Raw genomic sequence first — 17,020 nt, forward strand, 5'->3', positions numbered from 1 at the left:
TATTTAAATAGAACATTTAATGTTTAACACCTTTATTGTGGCTCTATACTGAGTAAACTTTAATACTATCACTCTGATTCTATGCCGTAAGGTGTCTGACACAGTCAAAGTATTAAAAACTCTTGCATAGTTTTTCCAGTAAATGGACTATTTAAATAGAACATTTAATGTTTAACACCTTTATTGTGGCTCTATACTGAGTAAACTTTAATATTATCACTCTGATTCTATGCCGTAAGGTGTCTGACACAGTCAAAGTATTAAAAACTCTTGTATAGTTTATCCAGTAAATGGACTATTTAAATAGAACATTTAATGTTTAACACCTTTATTGTGGCTCTATACTGAGTAAACTTTAATACTATCACTCTGATTCTATGCCGTAAGGTGTCTGACACAGTCAAAGTATTAAAAACTCTTGTATAGTTTATCCAGTAAATGGACTATTTAAATAGAACATTTAATGTTTAACACCTTTATTGTGGCTCTACACTGAGTAAACTTTAATACTATCACTCTGATTCTATGCCGTAAGGTGTCTGACACAGTCAAAGTATTAAAAACTCTTGCATAGAAATATATATAAACATTTAGTATGTTATTTAACTAAATCTAATCTTTTGTGTTACTAAAAATAGTATTTGGGACATGATAATTTTAAAAATATATTCTGAATCAACACTACCAACTAAACTTTTAACAAATTAATAGTATTCATTCAGATCTCAAATTAAGTCTTTTCTATTCAACAATTGGACAATTTTGTATTGTAACTATAGAGATGATTTATAAAAAACTCATTTAAATTGTGGAAGTGACATAAACATGAGTAGATAACATTTCTGTTACAATCTAGTAGAAAATCCTGTTGTGCTTAAAATTTGATGTGCAAGATGTGAATAAATTCCATCAGCCATTAACTGTAATAACGGCAGAGTTTTGAAAATTTGCGTCTCCTTCAAACTGTACATTAATATGAAGAGACAAGTGGAGATACAAAATAATGAATCAAAACCCCAGGGACAATGATAAAACAGTCAAACAACAAACATCTACACCCATCACAGTTCAACAGAGGATCCAACATTCTAAAATCCTGCTTGATAGCCCCTAGACTACTGATATACAATACAGTAAAGAACACATACCAAGGATCTTACCACCACATGGTGGATATGCACCAGGTACCTAAATTCCTGTTTGCAGCTGCAGCACTATTCATCCAATCTGAAGACATGTTGTGGATACATACCAGGTACCTAAATTCCTGTTTGCAGCCGCTGCACTATTCATCCAACCAGACGACAAGTGGATACATACCAGGTACCTAAATTCTTGTTTGCAGCCGCTGCACTATTCATCCAATCTGAAGACATGTTGTGGATACATACCAGGTACCTAAATTCCTGTTTGCAGCCGCTGCACTATTCATCCAATCAGACGACATGTGGATACATACCAGGTACCTAAATTCCTGTTTGCAGCCGCTGCACTATTCATCCAATCTGAAGACATGTTGTGGATAATCACCAGGTACCTAAATTCCTGTTTGCTGCAGCTGCACAATGTTCATCCAATCTGAAGGCACATTGTGGATAATCGCCAGGTACCTAAATTCCCGTTTGCTGCAGCCGCACAATGTTCATCCAATCTGAAGTCACGTTGTGGATAATCGCCAGGTACCTAAATTCCTGTTTGCTGCAGCTGCACAATGTTCATCCAATCTGAAGGCACATTGTGGATACATCGCCAGGTACCTAAATTCCCGTTTGCTACAGCCGCACAATGTTCATCCAATCTGAAGTCACGTTGTGGATAATCGCCAGGTACCTAAATTCCTGTTTGCTGCAGCTGCACAATGTTCATCCAATCTGAAGTCACGTTGTGGATAATCGCCAGGTACCTAAATTCCCGTTTGCTGCAGCCGCACAATGTTCATCCAATCTGAAGTCACGTTGTGGATAATCGCCAGGTACCTAAATTCCTGTTTGCTGCAGCTGCACAATGTTCATCCAATCTGAAGTCACGTTGTGGATAATCGCCAGGTACCTAAATTCCCGTTTGCTGCAGCCGCACAATGTTCATCCAATCTGAAGTCACGTTGTGGATAATCGCCAGGTACCTAAATTCCCGTTTGCTGCAGCTGCACAATGTTCATCCAATCTGAAGTCACGTTGTGGATAATCGCCAGGTACCTAAATGCCCGTTTGATGCAGCCGCACAATGTTCATCCAATCTGAAGTCACGTTGTGGATAATCGCCAGGTACCTAAATTCCCGTTTGCTGCAGCTGCACAATGTTCATCCAATCTGAAGTCACGTTGTGGATAATCGCCAGGTACCTAAATGCCCGTTTGATGCAGCCGCACAATGTTCATCCAATCTGAAGTCACGTTGTGGATAATCGCCAGGTACCTAAATTCCCGTTTGCTGCAGCTGCACAATGTTCATCCAATCTGAAGGCACGTTGTGGATACGCACCAGTTGCTAAAATTCACGTTGTAAGCTATTGGCTGCTCACCACTATTTCTTACATTTTTCATTTGAACACAAGTCACTGGGGTTGCTGATAAATGGATTTAGTTGTGATGTATTTCCTCTCCACATCTTCATATTTGTAATTTTTGTCATTCATTCAATCGTGTAATTTCTAATGTAACAATAAAAAACTTTCTCTTAAATCTCACTATTTACTTGTCTAGATTATATAAAAAACAAAATTGATGAAGAATAACGATTAAACCTCTTTCCTTTGCTATCAACTCACAGTGTAGGGGTGGTTTATAATATGCTTATGATTAATAATTGATACCCTATTAACATTATGTAATCTTTATACAGGACATAATTGTAAACTGTAATCTAAAAGATTTTTAAGCAGCTCTTAAAATGCCAGATTTTTTACAAATAATTACAAATATCGGTTTTTACACCTAGAAAATGTAATCTCTACTACATCAAAACATTTTTTCAGCAGTGACAGTCAACCTCTGAAGTTATTAGAAGAAATCTTCTCATGTTAATAATTCCATCCAACAATACAATTTGAAAGGTAGTGTGGAGACAGCGATGTAAAGGAGTTACAGTGAGTTGAGAAGAGACCTTATTTCAAAACATATCCCACCAGGAATTCTAGGTAATATTGATGATAACTGGGATGATCCTTGTGCACAGGCCAAAGACAGGTCTTCAGTATGAGTAGATATCCAAAAATAGCATTTCTGAAGTCAGTGATCATTATTGTGATGAATATAATAATTATAACTAGCCCTATTTCATTACATCACGGAACATGATTGGCTACTCTAGTGACCACTGTAAGGTAAAGTATATCTGTTGTCTACAGAGAAAAATACATAAAGAAATCTTGATGCATTTTCCAAAATCAGACTTGTTGCATATTGTTATGAACTTTTAGAAGGGCTTTAATCAGAATTTTTACTGTGATTGGCTGCTAAGCTTAAATTTTTAATAATAGTCTATGTTGCCAACTTGTGCATTTATTTTGCCACTGAGGGTTATACAGTAATAACAATTTTATTTAACTAATAGTTAATTTGGCTTTAGTGAATTATTTTCTTTTAACTCAAGGTTTCATGATAATTATTTCCTATTATTAAATTTAAGTTTAAAATTGGTTTTTAAATAGTATTTATTATGGAAATAGTAATATTTCATAAAGTTCAGTCACTTCTCATGTACATACTGTAAACAGTTTATATCCTTATCTTAAACCATTTTTCCTTGAGTCTGAATAAGCCCCAAATTTTTATATCAAATTCCTTACACTCCTCATGTAAGAAAACAATTTTTCTATATGTTCCTCTCCTCAGAAGTAGTATTTAAAGGGCTAAGAGCAACCAGTTCTTTGGAATCAAAAAAATTTATTCCAACTGACCACCTTAAAGGTTACTATAAGAATAAGTAAACTATAAACGAGACTGGTTATCTAAAAAATTCCGAATGAGTCATTGACCTAAAATTGCTTGATGTGTACGTAGCTTATATACTGTTGGGGACAGAAAGAAACAACCGCAACTCTCAAATTCATTATTAAGTCTTGGCTCAGGAAAGAGTAAGCCTAACCGAAATTTTGTAATGTGATGAAAAAAGTTCAGGGACAATATCTTGCGAAAAACATGTGTGTTTACTTGGCACAAACAAATTTTTGAGGGATGTGAAAGGGTTGAGAATGAGTGCCACAATTGTCGCCCAAGGACGAGTGAAACCGAGATCAACATTGAGGAAGTCCAAAATCTCATTGAGGAAGATCAGCGCATAACTTGTTTTTAAAATGTTGAAGAACTCAGAATCAGTTACAGTAGTGTCCAAGAGATCGTGATAGAATACTTGGGATATCACAATGTGTCTTCTTGGTGAGCTCCACATCTGTTATCGCAGGATGACAAGTGACATCAATTGGATGTTTTTGAAGCGGCTCTTCAAACCATTTCAACAAAATGATGCCTTTTTGAATTACATTTTTTCTTGTGACGAAACTAAATCTTTACGATGGAATAAAAAAAAAGCTTCCAATTATATAGAAATAAAATTATTTTAAGGGTGGGAGAATATTAAAAAAAATAATATATATCCTTTGGTTTAGTTAAATAAAGTTATAATTCTTTACAAGTCAATTCCGAGCACATGTCATACACCCTCATATGATGCCTTCAATGCGTTATGTTAGTTTTTTTTTAAACAAAATTGTAAAATTTTGTACGTATACATATATAGTAAGATGTTTGTAATATAAGTGTTTGAGGAACGAAATTTAAACTTACGTACATAGTGCATGTTTATGGTAAGTGTGTAAATTTGTGTTCAGTGTTCTTTGATTGTTTTTTAAATATATATGAAATATCTTTAGTGAACTATGGATAAAAATGAACTAAAGATTTGCTTGGAATTAGTTCTTCAAAATATTGTACCTTACAGAAGAAGATACTGTAGTCCATGAGCCAAGAGCCAAATTGCATTGCATTAGCACACAATGTAGCTTTTCATAAAATTGATAGATAGAGGAATTTTCTCTTAGATATTGTCACGCTAATTCTGATGGGAATAGAAATAGGATATCGAACAGTTTTTTCCTGAGTCAATTGGTTTTAGTTTAAGACAATTAAAACAGAGATATAAAGAAAAGTTAAATCAGAATCAGCCAAAAATACGGAGACCGACTAAAATTCAGCATTTTCTGACAACTCTTTAGTAACACATCGGTTATTGGTGTACTCTGCGAGCCAATAGTGCTAATTTTTGCTTTTGGAACAATTAATTCAAACTATTAGTCTAGGAGCTGAGGGCTAACTTTTATTATATTGGCTTACAGCCGAGTGTTTTGTGAAATCGACAGAAGATTTTTCCCTAAGAAAGAAATGAGTCATCAGTTTTCGTGGAAGTTGGCTGATGACATAACTTTATTGCATGTCTGATAATTATTAGATTTAAGTAAGTCAAGCTAAAACAAAATATGAACAGAGTAAAATATTATCATTTCGATATACTTTAAGACTTTTGACATTCTTCCATTTCAACCTCCATGAAAACTATAATAGATGACAACTTTAGCGGAAAATCCTCTGCCAATTTCACAAACAATCGGCTGAATGTTCTACATAGTGCAAATTAGCTTTCAACTTCTAGACTAATAGTTTGATTTATACAAAAAGTAAACCATAGCTAGGCGTGTCAAAATTTGTTGAACTCTTCATATCCTCTGCTCTTTGTTACTCATAGCACAATAAAAAAGGTTTCCAGGAGAGCTCACTTCTGGATGGCTTATATCTGCCAGGACCTACACTATTGGCAATTGGCACTACCAGCTATTTAGCATTGGCTAGCTGGGTACAACAATAACCAGTATCACTTAAATCTAGGCTACCCAATAGATGTCCAGGAGTGGCAATTCGCGAACTGTGAATGACAAGATTTATGGGGGGAGGGGGGTTGGAAGTCATCAATAGGTCTGGTCCATTGCAGAGGATGACTGTTGGAACGGATGGACTCCCTTAATGTTGGTTCACCTACTCACTTTGAATGGGAGAGGCTGGAACAGAACTAACCTCCTCTTCCTCCAAGGTGTTAAGATTGAGAAAGTGCTCGTTATCCCTCATCATGAGATCTCAACAAATCTCCTTACCCATCCTGAATATCCAGAAGGAGAGCAAAGAGTCTTTTACGACTAAATGTTATGAGAGAGATATTCTCATCTTGTTGTCCTAGATGAACATAACTATAATAAACGTTGGAAACTTCAACATAATTAATTGAGGATCTTAAACAGAATGTATGGAAATTGTTAAGTGCTTCCTTTGCCTACTTAGAACCCGCATTAAATTATTGCTTGTATTTATCCTTCACGGATGGATACAAGCACATCCGCTAATGACTTTCCTTGAAGCAGACAATTTGCTGATACATACGTTGAAGATTAGATTTTTCACATATGTTACACGTATCATCCACAAACTATACTAGTATATTTTCCATTTGAAACTGCATTTATTGGAAATAATTTACAAAAATGTTCACAAAAAACTACCAAAGCCTTACTTTAAAGACTATTTGTAAGATAAATGTGTTTTCAATTGGTAATACTGCAGTCACTTGGTGGTCCCAGCTGTCAAAGGAGGGTATATCAAAACTTTCTCAAACAATGAACTTTGAGTATGATATATTGTTTGTTATGGTATATTCATAATGATTTCTTGTACACCTTGTGTGTTTATTAGCTCATATTATCTTATTAAAAGCAATAGTTTTCACTCAAATTAATTGCTTTTATTCTTATCCATTGAGTAGGTAACATAAAAGTATTATTCACAAAGAATTTACTAATGATAACAGATGGATATTTGCTAATATTATCGTCAAGTAAGAATCAGAGGCAGATACATCAGCATGACTTTTTAATGGTAAAAATATTAGTTGGTGCAAACTTACTATTACACAATAAGTTTTATAGTTAAAAAAACATGTTTTTTTCACAAAATGTTGTCCCATTCCAAAAACATATTTTGCCAATCTTCACCCAAGTACGAAGGATACATACATATAGTTATATGTACTAATAAATCATAAATAATAAATAACTAAAAATAGAATAATAGCAATTGTGGGATTTGAATTTTGAACAAGTAACAAACTTTGGTGTGTGCTGCGAGTGTGCTTGTGGTATACACACAGGTTCTCATTGTCTGGCATGTCTAGGCTTTCAGTTGTCTAAATTTGGAATAAAGAGTTGTAATGTGTAAATTTTTAAGGTGAGATTTTCTTTACAAAATCAGCCTATTGTAATCACCCTCACGGTAGCACTTACCAAATATTTCTACATAACTTCATTGAAAATGATCTCTAGAGCCCAAATCCACCCCGTTCAAAATTGTACGTGGTACAATCACTAACTACTTTGTCACCATTTCGTTTCAATACATGGCTGCCTTTAAACTAAAAATTCACAACTTCGTTATTTAAGAACTTGGAGAAAAAACAAAAAGTGTTCTGGAATATTTATAAAGTTTACTAAAAATATGGTAATAAGTCAGGCTTTTTGTATCTCAAATGGTTTTCGATATACTGATTAAACGTAAATCCCATAAGAACTTTTCTACCACAAAGAACTGGTGGTAGGAATGTTGAAACAAGTTCAAACTCGGTACAAATATTGACCTTTTAAATACATTGATTTAAGTTTCTTGACCAGATTGGTACTCCATGCCTTTCCATTAAAATAGCCGTTTTACCTTTTAAGAATTCACATCTCCATTATTTATGAACCTAGAGGAAAAAACAAAAACTGTTCTGTATGCTTATAACATTTCCTAAACTTTTTGTCATAAACATTTTTTAGTATCTTCAAACAGTTTTCAAGATATTGAGTACTTGTAAATCCTATGAAAATAAATTACTAATGTTTAAGCTGTCGCAAAACCTATCTACGTTTTCCGAATGAGGCGAAAGAGAACAATTAATTAATGCTTCTACGTGTTTTGTGTACAAAGCCATGTGAGTGTGATACTTTACCAACAATTTTTTTAAGATTCAAAACTAATGGATATTAAAACTACATTTCTAAAGATATCCGTCAAAATCTGTATTATTTTACTTAATGTGAGGTTCAGTTATAAATTATGGGACTATGGATAGATATATTTTCTAATGTGTAAACTAAGACACGGAATAAACATTGTGATAAGCATATTGTGTTTAAAATATTTATTATAAATGTACATTTCAATAACAAACTTATAGTAAAATTATGGTAATACTGTGCATGGAACAACATTATATAAAATTTGTAAATTTTTAACAATGGTAAAATCTATATAAATTATGAAACATTTCCTGGTTTAGTTATAAAATGTGTTAATTTTTTAGTTTATTGTGCAATCTCTTAACACTCAAATATGATTTTTAATACAACATAACTTTATTTGAGTAATAGGATATGCCTCAAGAGTTACACTTTTACATAATTAACTCAGAGATGGTTCGACTTATTTACATGAAATTTGACAAGATTTCCAAAAAACTATACAAAACTGAGATGCAATCTTAAAATTAGCTCTTTAAAAGTGTTTTGGCCCCTATGAACTTAATTACTTCATAAAAATTAAAGATCCCAATGGGATATATGCTTTTGAAATAAAAAAATATACAAACTGTTACTAACCACCAATTATATTACATGTGCACAAACTATCATGGTATTTGGTAAAATGTTTTAAATTTATAACATTTTGGATAAATCTTTTCATAATTTTGCTAAAAACAATCAAACCTTCTCTGAGTTAATTGAATACTCGTACAAATATGTGCATAAAGTTAACTACTTACAAACGTCTAGATATCGTACAAAAATATTTCAATTTTTAGATTTAGTTTTGAGTGTTTTGATATTACAGAAGAAACGGTAGTGAAACTATTTTGAATGATTAATTTTACTTTTATTCTTTCTAATTGTAATGGCTAATCCAGGTATTTTTCAGTCAATCAGGTACAAAGATATTGCACTTACGTCTAATAATCTAGTCTTTAATTAAAACTAGGCTATTACATTCATTCTTACACAATGGTAATGCCTTCTATTGTATCAGATCTTAATGTAGTACGAGGCACATTATTGCAAGCCTGGCTGTATGTGCAGTTACCACTCTTCACTTCCCATGTAACCTGCAGCGTTACCACATTGTTACATCAGCTGATTCTCAGTATGAGGCGACACGACGATGTCTTGCTTCATTCCGGTTGTGTTTATCTGTTTTGCTCTTCAGCATTCAATTATTTCGCATTAATTTTATTATTATTTCTTACTCACAATCTGTGTCATAGTGTAAATAATTACAGTAAAGGTTTCTTGAAGATAGATGAGCAGTAACGATGAGCAGTAACACTCGCCTGTTGAATTCAATCAATTATCTGATCACTAGTTATTCTTCCGTTAAAGCTGGCAACACCACGCCACAACCCAGGCTTGCATTGTTATGTCTCGTACTAAAAACTATTAAATAACATAAAATACTTTGTCATCTATTTTCCTCAGACTAGGATACTAAATATTGCAAGAGGGCACCCAAAAGAACCAGAATATTTTAAAAATATGTATTCGTCAACAAAAATTATGAGCTTGTGCTATACATGTCTGACAGAAGACTGCAACCCCCAACAGTGCTATTTTGCTTATTATTGGATAAATCCTCATATTTTTTACATTTTTTTTTTATATATGAAACTTAGGTTGGTAAGAAATATATTTTTTCATCAATGGAATATGGTCTGATCAGATAATGGGTGAACATAATATGCTTATAAAGTCGAAACTTCACTTAATTATTATTAGTCTAGGACTGAATTATTAGGGTTGAAAACCAATGAATATTAGTAATGGATAAGAGAATCATCAGACTTACCTTAAAAATATCCTTCTGGGGCCACTGATTTGGAAGAAACACATAAAGACATATTTAGAAATGTTTCATTGCACAGCAATCTATCTCAACCAGTTCAGTTTAAGTTTCAGAATCAAGGTAGGTAGTAGGGTAGCCAATTTACTTTTTCTGGACACTGTTGATGCTACAATTTAGTACTATATATCTGTATTAGGTAAAGTATTGTTTATAATATTATTCGTACAAGGTATAGTACTATAACATACTACTCAAATATAGTATCAATAGTTAGATCCATATGTTCCTTTCAAATCAGTGAACCCGAGAAGAAAGTTTTCAAGGTAAGCCTGATGATTCTCCTATCCATTAATAATGATTACTAGTTTACTTAAATTACGTATTAAATGAACAGTATTTAGTGATCAGTGTTTGAAAAAGTGACAAATTTACAAATGTTTTTTTAAACAAATGAGTTCATGTATGGTAAAACTGTGTAAATTGTAAAACACATCTTCAAGAAAATAAACAACTCTTAAAACAGTCGACTTCAATCATTAATTAATATTGTCACGATGGGTTTTTTTAAAGGTTGAGTCCTTGGAAATTTGAAGTGATTAATTTATTTGTGAAAGATAACAATTTTTGTCTTTGATTTAATGACAAAAAGATTGAGTGATGTCCACATCATTACATTACCCACTCACAAAAAATCAACAATATTTACAACTTCTACAAAATAAACAGATTCTAAATATTTTTTACAGAAGTTTTAAAAATTTTTGGCCTTTCAATCATTTGAATACATAATTATTATTATATTTATTTATTATTATGAACTTATACAGAATTTTTGTTTACATTATAATATAAGGTTATCAAAGAATCTAGCGTCGCATGCTAAATTTAAAACAGTTTCAGATAGAAAAAACTAAAATCGGTTAATTTAATTAAACTAATTTACTATTTAGTATAAGTTATTTATAATATGAGGGTTGCGTCCAAGGGACTGATATACATATATTAAACGTTCAAACAGCTTTTTTTTATCATATTGATGATGTTATATGATTGTATTTCAAAAAATTATCTGTAAACTAGATTTTCCAATCTTGAAGTGTCCTTCAGGATTTTTACCCATCACTAACTGGACTGCAGAAAGAGGGTTTTCTGTTAACCCTGTGTCAAGAATGTGAAGAGAAAAACTATTTTACAAGAGAAACTAAATTCTCTAATATTGTTGTGTTGTGAAAACAACTTAACTTTCGGTACAGACTTTTCTGACATTATAAACAAGTTTGCAAAGCTGAAAGCCAGGAAAAAAGCTTTGATTTAAATTTGTTCAATAAATTGTTCTATATTAGAGATCATTAGCTATACTGTGCAAATAAATTGCAAAAGTTTTGTAAGAAACGCCAAGCAGCCTTTGTTGTTATTTCCTGTGGCACACATGTACAAAATTAGTAAGTCTAGTGCTTGTAAAAAGCATGGATATTTTCTGTTATATGTATAGACTACCACTTTTGAATTTTATAGACACTACCTAACCTAAATTTTATTGATAACAATAGCTAAGCCAGCTTGGGTTAGGATGAGTTATGCCATTAAATTAGATGAGAATGTGGTGTACGTAGTGTTTATAAAGGAAAAAATCTATAAGCTTATCATGATAAATGAAAAACACAATATTAGCAAGTTACCGTGTGGGAAAATGGGGGACACAAGTTGACAAGTCTGATATTTCAGAAAACTAGCTTACCAATCACAACCAAACTTTAGTCTTCCTCAAAGTAATTTCCATTAGACATAATGCACTTCTTCAAACGAACCTTTCACTTTGAAAAATAAGTTGTAAAATCTACCCTCGGGATTTTACAAGTTCTGCCTTCAATTTCAGGAACAGTTAGATGTCAGAGTCATTTGTTATGGTTTCATACATGTCTTGTGCAATTTCCTTTTTTTTATGAGCAATTTTGGGATGAAATTTACATTCACTCATTTCAAACGTAATTCCTCAGACAGAATTCAGGATCTCATACATCCCAATCTTCCTCCATATCATGCACTGCTAAGCGATTGTCCGGTTTTATCACAAACCTCACACGTTTGATTATTTTGTGGGTTAGCGTTAAGGAAGGTTGACCAGAACGTAGCTGGTAGATCACTTTCAACCAAAACATGGGCATTTTTTAAATGGATGATCCAGTAATTTATGGAAGTTGGAGTCATGCCTTTCCCCTGAAAGGCTTGCTAGATCATTTGACTGGTCTATGCACACATCCTCCTGGGTTTGAACCAAAACGATGCTAATCTTCAAGTTCCATCTTGTTTTTTTAAATCTGATGAAGGCTAGAGAAACTGCAGACTGAACACTGACTAACAACCAATTTATTAAAGGTATGAATGGAAGCTATTCTCAGAGCAAGTAGAAGTATATAAAGATAGTAAATGCTGAATCTGACAACAATAGCGGTTGTAGATAAGGAGTAATCATCGAACATAGGATACTTTCCAAATAGCCCCCATACATGTTACAGTTAATAATAGCAATGTGAATGGTACAGCATCATTTCTAGAAAAGCAAATTCTAGAAATTGAGCTGGGTGTTGTTAGCCTCAAAGCAATCACTAGTTTGGGACGGTGGAGTCACTGTCCAGTACTTGTAGATGGTTCCTTTTGTTACTCCATTCTCCTTGCAAAATAAATATTGTCTTGAGCCCTTTTGTTGCCTTGACATAACATGTGTGGTGTTCCATTCAGCCTTTCATGAGAAGGACCTTGGGCTATGTAACCTCTTGGACTTTTGGTCTGCATGTAGCTTTGTCTTTTACTAAACCCAACGTGATACCCCAGTAGGGTACACTCCTAGCTTGCCTGCCAGTAGAATCTATACTGGGTATAGCAAAAACAAATCTGGGCGACCAAATTTGTCACTGATGCACATGTTCTTCAGTTTTGGATTTCCCAAACTGACAACAGGGTAATAGTGTAGAGAATAATTTGGCGATACTTTATGTACATATTGAGCTTTAAGTAGACAGAAAAAATATATTTGAATTACTTACACTGCTTTGATCTGAGCTGCTAACAAAGGCTGCCTTGATGTATTCCCGCTCGCTGTCACTGATGGAAGGATGGGTGTCCGGGGAATTGGCACCTAAAAATAGCCAGGCCACTGCCCACAACACACCACACAGTCCAGTGCTGTAAAAGATACTGGGCCAACCCCATGGACCTGCAGTCAGATACCCGGCTACGAACAGCGTGACCACGGTACCAAACTGGGTGCCTACACAGAAAACAGTTTAAAAGTTACATTTAGTATTGACAATGTCTCCAGTAGACAGAATTGTATAGCCTGTAAACATTATGATTAATTTCATAGTATATGTACTTTCATAAAATAAGTTCTATAGTTATCCACCAAATATTGGAGGATCAAGAATACTTCATTAGGAAGCTATAAAATGACAATTCACCAGTATGCTATTCAACTTTAATTGTATCCAAAACTCAAAAGTCACAGCTAGTTTAAAAACTTTCTTTCAGGGTGTCACATTTTAAAGAAACTACACACTCTACACTCAATTATACACAGTAGAGAGATATATAGAAGGATATGACTAATAACATTTACAAACACATATAAAATTACATAAAAATACAACATGCAAATAACCAACAAACCAAGGGGAACCAGTATCACAACATTCAGCATAAGCCAAAGAGCAAGCCAAAGTTGAAAAAAGTTCTTTTTTGAAAATATTCCATCAAAATATCCAGAATTTACCAACTAGAATTGAAGCATTAGAAGTGACACTCCAAGAAATTAACCCTGATATAGTTGTCCTTTGAGAACACAAAATGACAAGTATTGAATTAGAACGGCTCAATATTTCTAGATACTATTTAAGATAATTTTTTTCACAAAAGGATTATAGTAGTAGTGGAGTTATCATATTATCAAAGTACAATGTAACGGTTGAAGGATTAAATACACTTTCAATTAATAGTCTTAATACTGAAAAAGAATTTGAATGTTGTCTGGCTGAATGTAAATTGGACTCTTTCCAGTTTGTACTCGCTGGTATCTACCGTTCACCTTGTTCCAATGCAAATAATTTTCTGACAAAATTAAATGCTATCTTATTAAATGTGTAGTATATTTAGTTCTTTTAGATTAGCATTTGACATATGATATCATTCTTTGTATTGATGTACAATCTATAAATAAAGATTATTTTGAATTTTAATACCATCTTAACTAGAGTGTGGCTAGACTACAGATAATTTTATATATGCATATCGTCAGCTGGAATCAATGTTTCTTATGGGAGTCACTCTTTACGCAAGTTATTTTTTTGGTGTTAAAGATTTTTAGCTTTTTAAATCATGAAAATATACCTAAATATACCAACGATTCTTTTTGGTTGCTATAAAACTCATCTGTTAAAATAATTGTTCAAATATGCCAGAGTTTTAGGAAAAGCAAACAACACACTTTTTGACGTGACAACGTCTTAAATTAGGTTGCGGCTCGGAGTCACTCATGAAAAAGTGTAACGCCCGGTAACGTTACGATGCCCGTCCAGTGGGTCCGCCGCACGGGATCCGCACGGGATAAAGCAGATAACTGTGGGTCCGCCGCACGGGATAAAGCAGATAACTATGTTTATTCGTGAAAATGTGGAGTGCTTAGATTCGTCATTTACAACAACTACAACAATAAAGGTAAATAATTGTACACTGATATTTCATTATCGTAAACTATGATTGATTGATTAATTGTTAGATTGACACAAAAGTTGAGAAACTGAGTTTATAGGTTATGTCATACTATTGACAAATGTCAAATGGGAAATTCCATTTATGTCTATCTATCAGCACAATATCGTGAAAATTTCATTTCTATCTGACGAACAATGAGAGATATTATGATGCATGCGACTACATTGGATTTGGGTGAGCTTTAGCGAATATTTTTATTTGTCTATTGGTAACCATAATGGCAACGAGAAAACAGAAGAATAAATATTACCTTCAACCTCGTTTTATTAAAATAATAAATATATTTAAAACACCTTCCAGTGTTCTAAGATGGAACAATAGGCAAATAACATTAGTCTATTGACATATTCACAAAGAACAGTACACTGCAACAAAGTGTGTAAAGATTACATTTTAGTTAGGTTTATGAATTCGTTTTCTGTTTAGAATGATTTATCTTTTAGTCACTGGGTTAGATTGTGAAGGAAAATCTTGAACATTAAAATAACTATTAAAACTATTCATACTGCTTCCAGCTACGTTTAAGTGTCGATTTAGGAATATATAACTTATGCATTGCTACACCCTCTACAAAAAATCAATTTAAAATTTTTTTCTGGAAAGTATTAGTTGTCCGTAAATATCTAAAACATTTTAGAATTATTTTGTAAAGTATGTCAATTATACTGTAATAGGCTTATGAAATATTTTCCATATATTTACGATATAACTACAATCTACCAGGATCTCTCTCTAGAAGAGCACTCGCAATAGAAATTGTTTATGATTTTTCCAAATATGTATATATTTAAAAAATAATTTTCAAGTAATAAAAAAACAATAAATAAAAATACTATTTTATTTAGAGAGTCTCTCAGTATAGTACACAGCTTTACAGAACAACTCAAGTAAGTCTTAATTCTAAGATCTTATGCTATTGTTAACTTAGCATTCGATCTTTCCTAATAGTCTCTACGTCCTTAAGGTTAAAAAGTGAAACACATTCCAGTGTCTCAAAGTACAAAATGGATGTAAAACAGTAATTAATTAATAAAATGGTTATTTACTTCAAACTAGCTTTTTAATCTTTTAGTGCAACAATACTTAGTACACGACTTACCATTCCTTTGTCGCTTGTTGGTATTTTCTCATTCTTGATGGTGTCTTCAAATGCTGAAAAACACACATAGAATCAAGAACAGTTATTTACTTTTGAGTATTTTATTAATTTGATGCCACTACACAATACCACGTTTTGGACTGAACATGTCTTTTATAATAAAATATTTAAGTTTTTGACGTGACAACGTCTTAAATTAGGTTGCGGCTCGGAGTCACTCATGAAAAAGTGTAACGCCCGGTAACGTTACGATGCCCGTCCAGTGGGTCCGCCGCACGGGATCCGCACGGGATAAAGCAGATAACTGTGGGTCCGCCGCACGGGATAAAGCAGATAACTATGTTTATTCGTGAAAATGTGGAGTGCTTAGATTCGTCATTTACAACAACTACAACAATAAAGGTAAATAATTGTACACTGATATTTCATTATCGTAAACTATGATTGATTGATTAATTGTTAGATTGACACAAAAGTTGAGAAACTGAGTTTATAGGTTATGTCATACTATTGACAAATGTTGATAGTGTTAAGTAAATTATTAGTTTAAATCACTCTGCAATCAATCGTAATTCAGTCGATTGAGAAGAAACAGCGCGTATTGCTAGTCAAACATTTAAAATAACAAATTATAACCTCTAACCTGTCATAACAGTGCGACCAAACAAACGAACTAAACCGACCAATCACCACGCGCGGAGTTAGAATTTAACTGTGTTTAGCAAGAATTTCAAATTCCAATTTTAGTAAATTTTTTATTCAACTTTACCATTTACAATAACAAATTTTAATTAATTTCAAATTATGTACAATGTTTTAGTAAACAAAATATATTTCTATAGTTAAAATTTGTGCAATTCTTATTTTCATTCAATTCCTTGTTCCTATTGTGCAATTTAATAATATTCATATCAATAAATATTCTACCGAGAAAAAGACGTTGTCACGTAAAATCTTCGCCCGTAAAACCGACTTTACAGGCAACCATAATTTTTTTGATCCTGTTTTTTGCTAAAAACTAATGACCAAGTTGTATATATTTTTTTATCTGTAATAAATTTGTCTTTATTCTGTAATTTTATTTGAGTGAGTTTAGTAAGGGCTATACTAAATGTAAAAGATATTAACAAAAAATTAAAACCGTTAACTTTTCAACAGGCAACAATTAGTAATTGTAATTATTATTTCCTTATTCTGTAGCATTTGCTAAAAAATATGTATATTATATTGCACTTTACTTATAATAA

At 32.8% G+C, this 17,020-nt stretch overlaps 1 long non-coding RNA gene across 1 annotated transcript; it reads right to left on the reverse strand.

The window, feature by feature from the left end:
- Positions 1–9,702: 9,702 nt before the first annotated feature.
- LOC124368859 lies at positions 9,703–16,462 on the reverse strand. Its single transcript, XR_006923015.1, has 3 exons — positions 16,417–16,462; positions 15,774–15,826; positions 9,703–13,175 (listed from the first exon to the last, which is right to left on the reverse strand). It is a non-coding gene; the product is annotated as an uncharacterized LOC124368859 (long non-coding RNA).
- Positions 16,463–17,020: the final 558 nt, after the last annotated feature.

This window comes from Homalodisca vitripennis, chromosome 1, assembly GCF_021130785.1.
Source record: "Homalodisca vitripennis isolate AUS2020 chromosome 1, UT_GWSS_2.1, whole genome shotgun sequence".
Taxonomy (NCBI): domain Eukaryota; kingdom Metazoa; phylum Arthropoda; class Insecta; order Hemiptera; family Cicadellidae; genus Homalodisca; species Homalodisca vitripennis.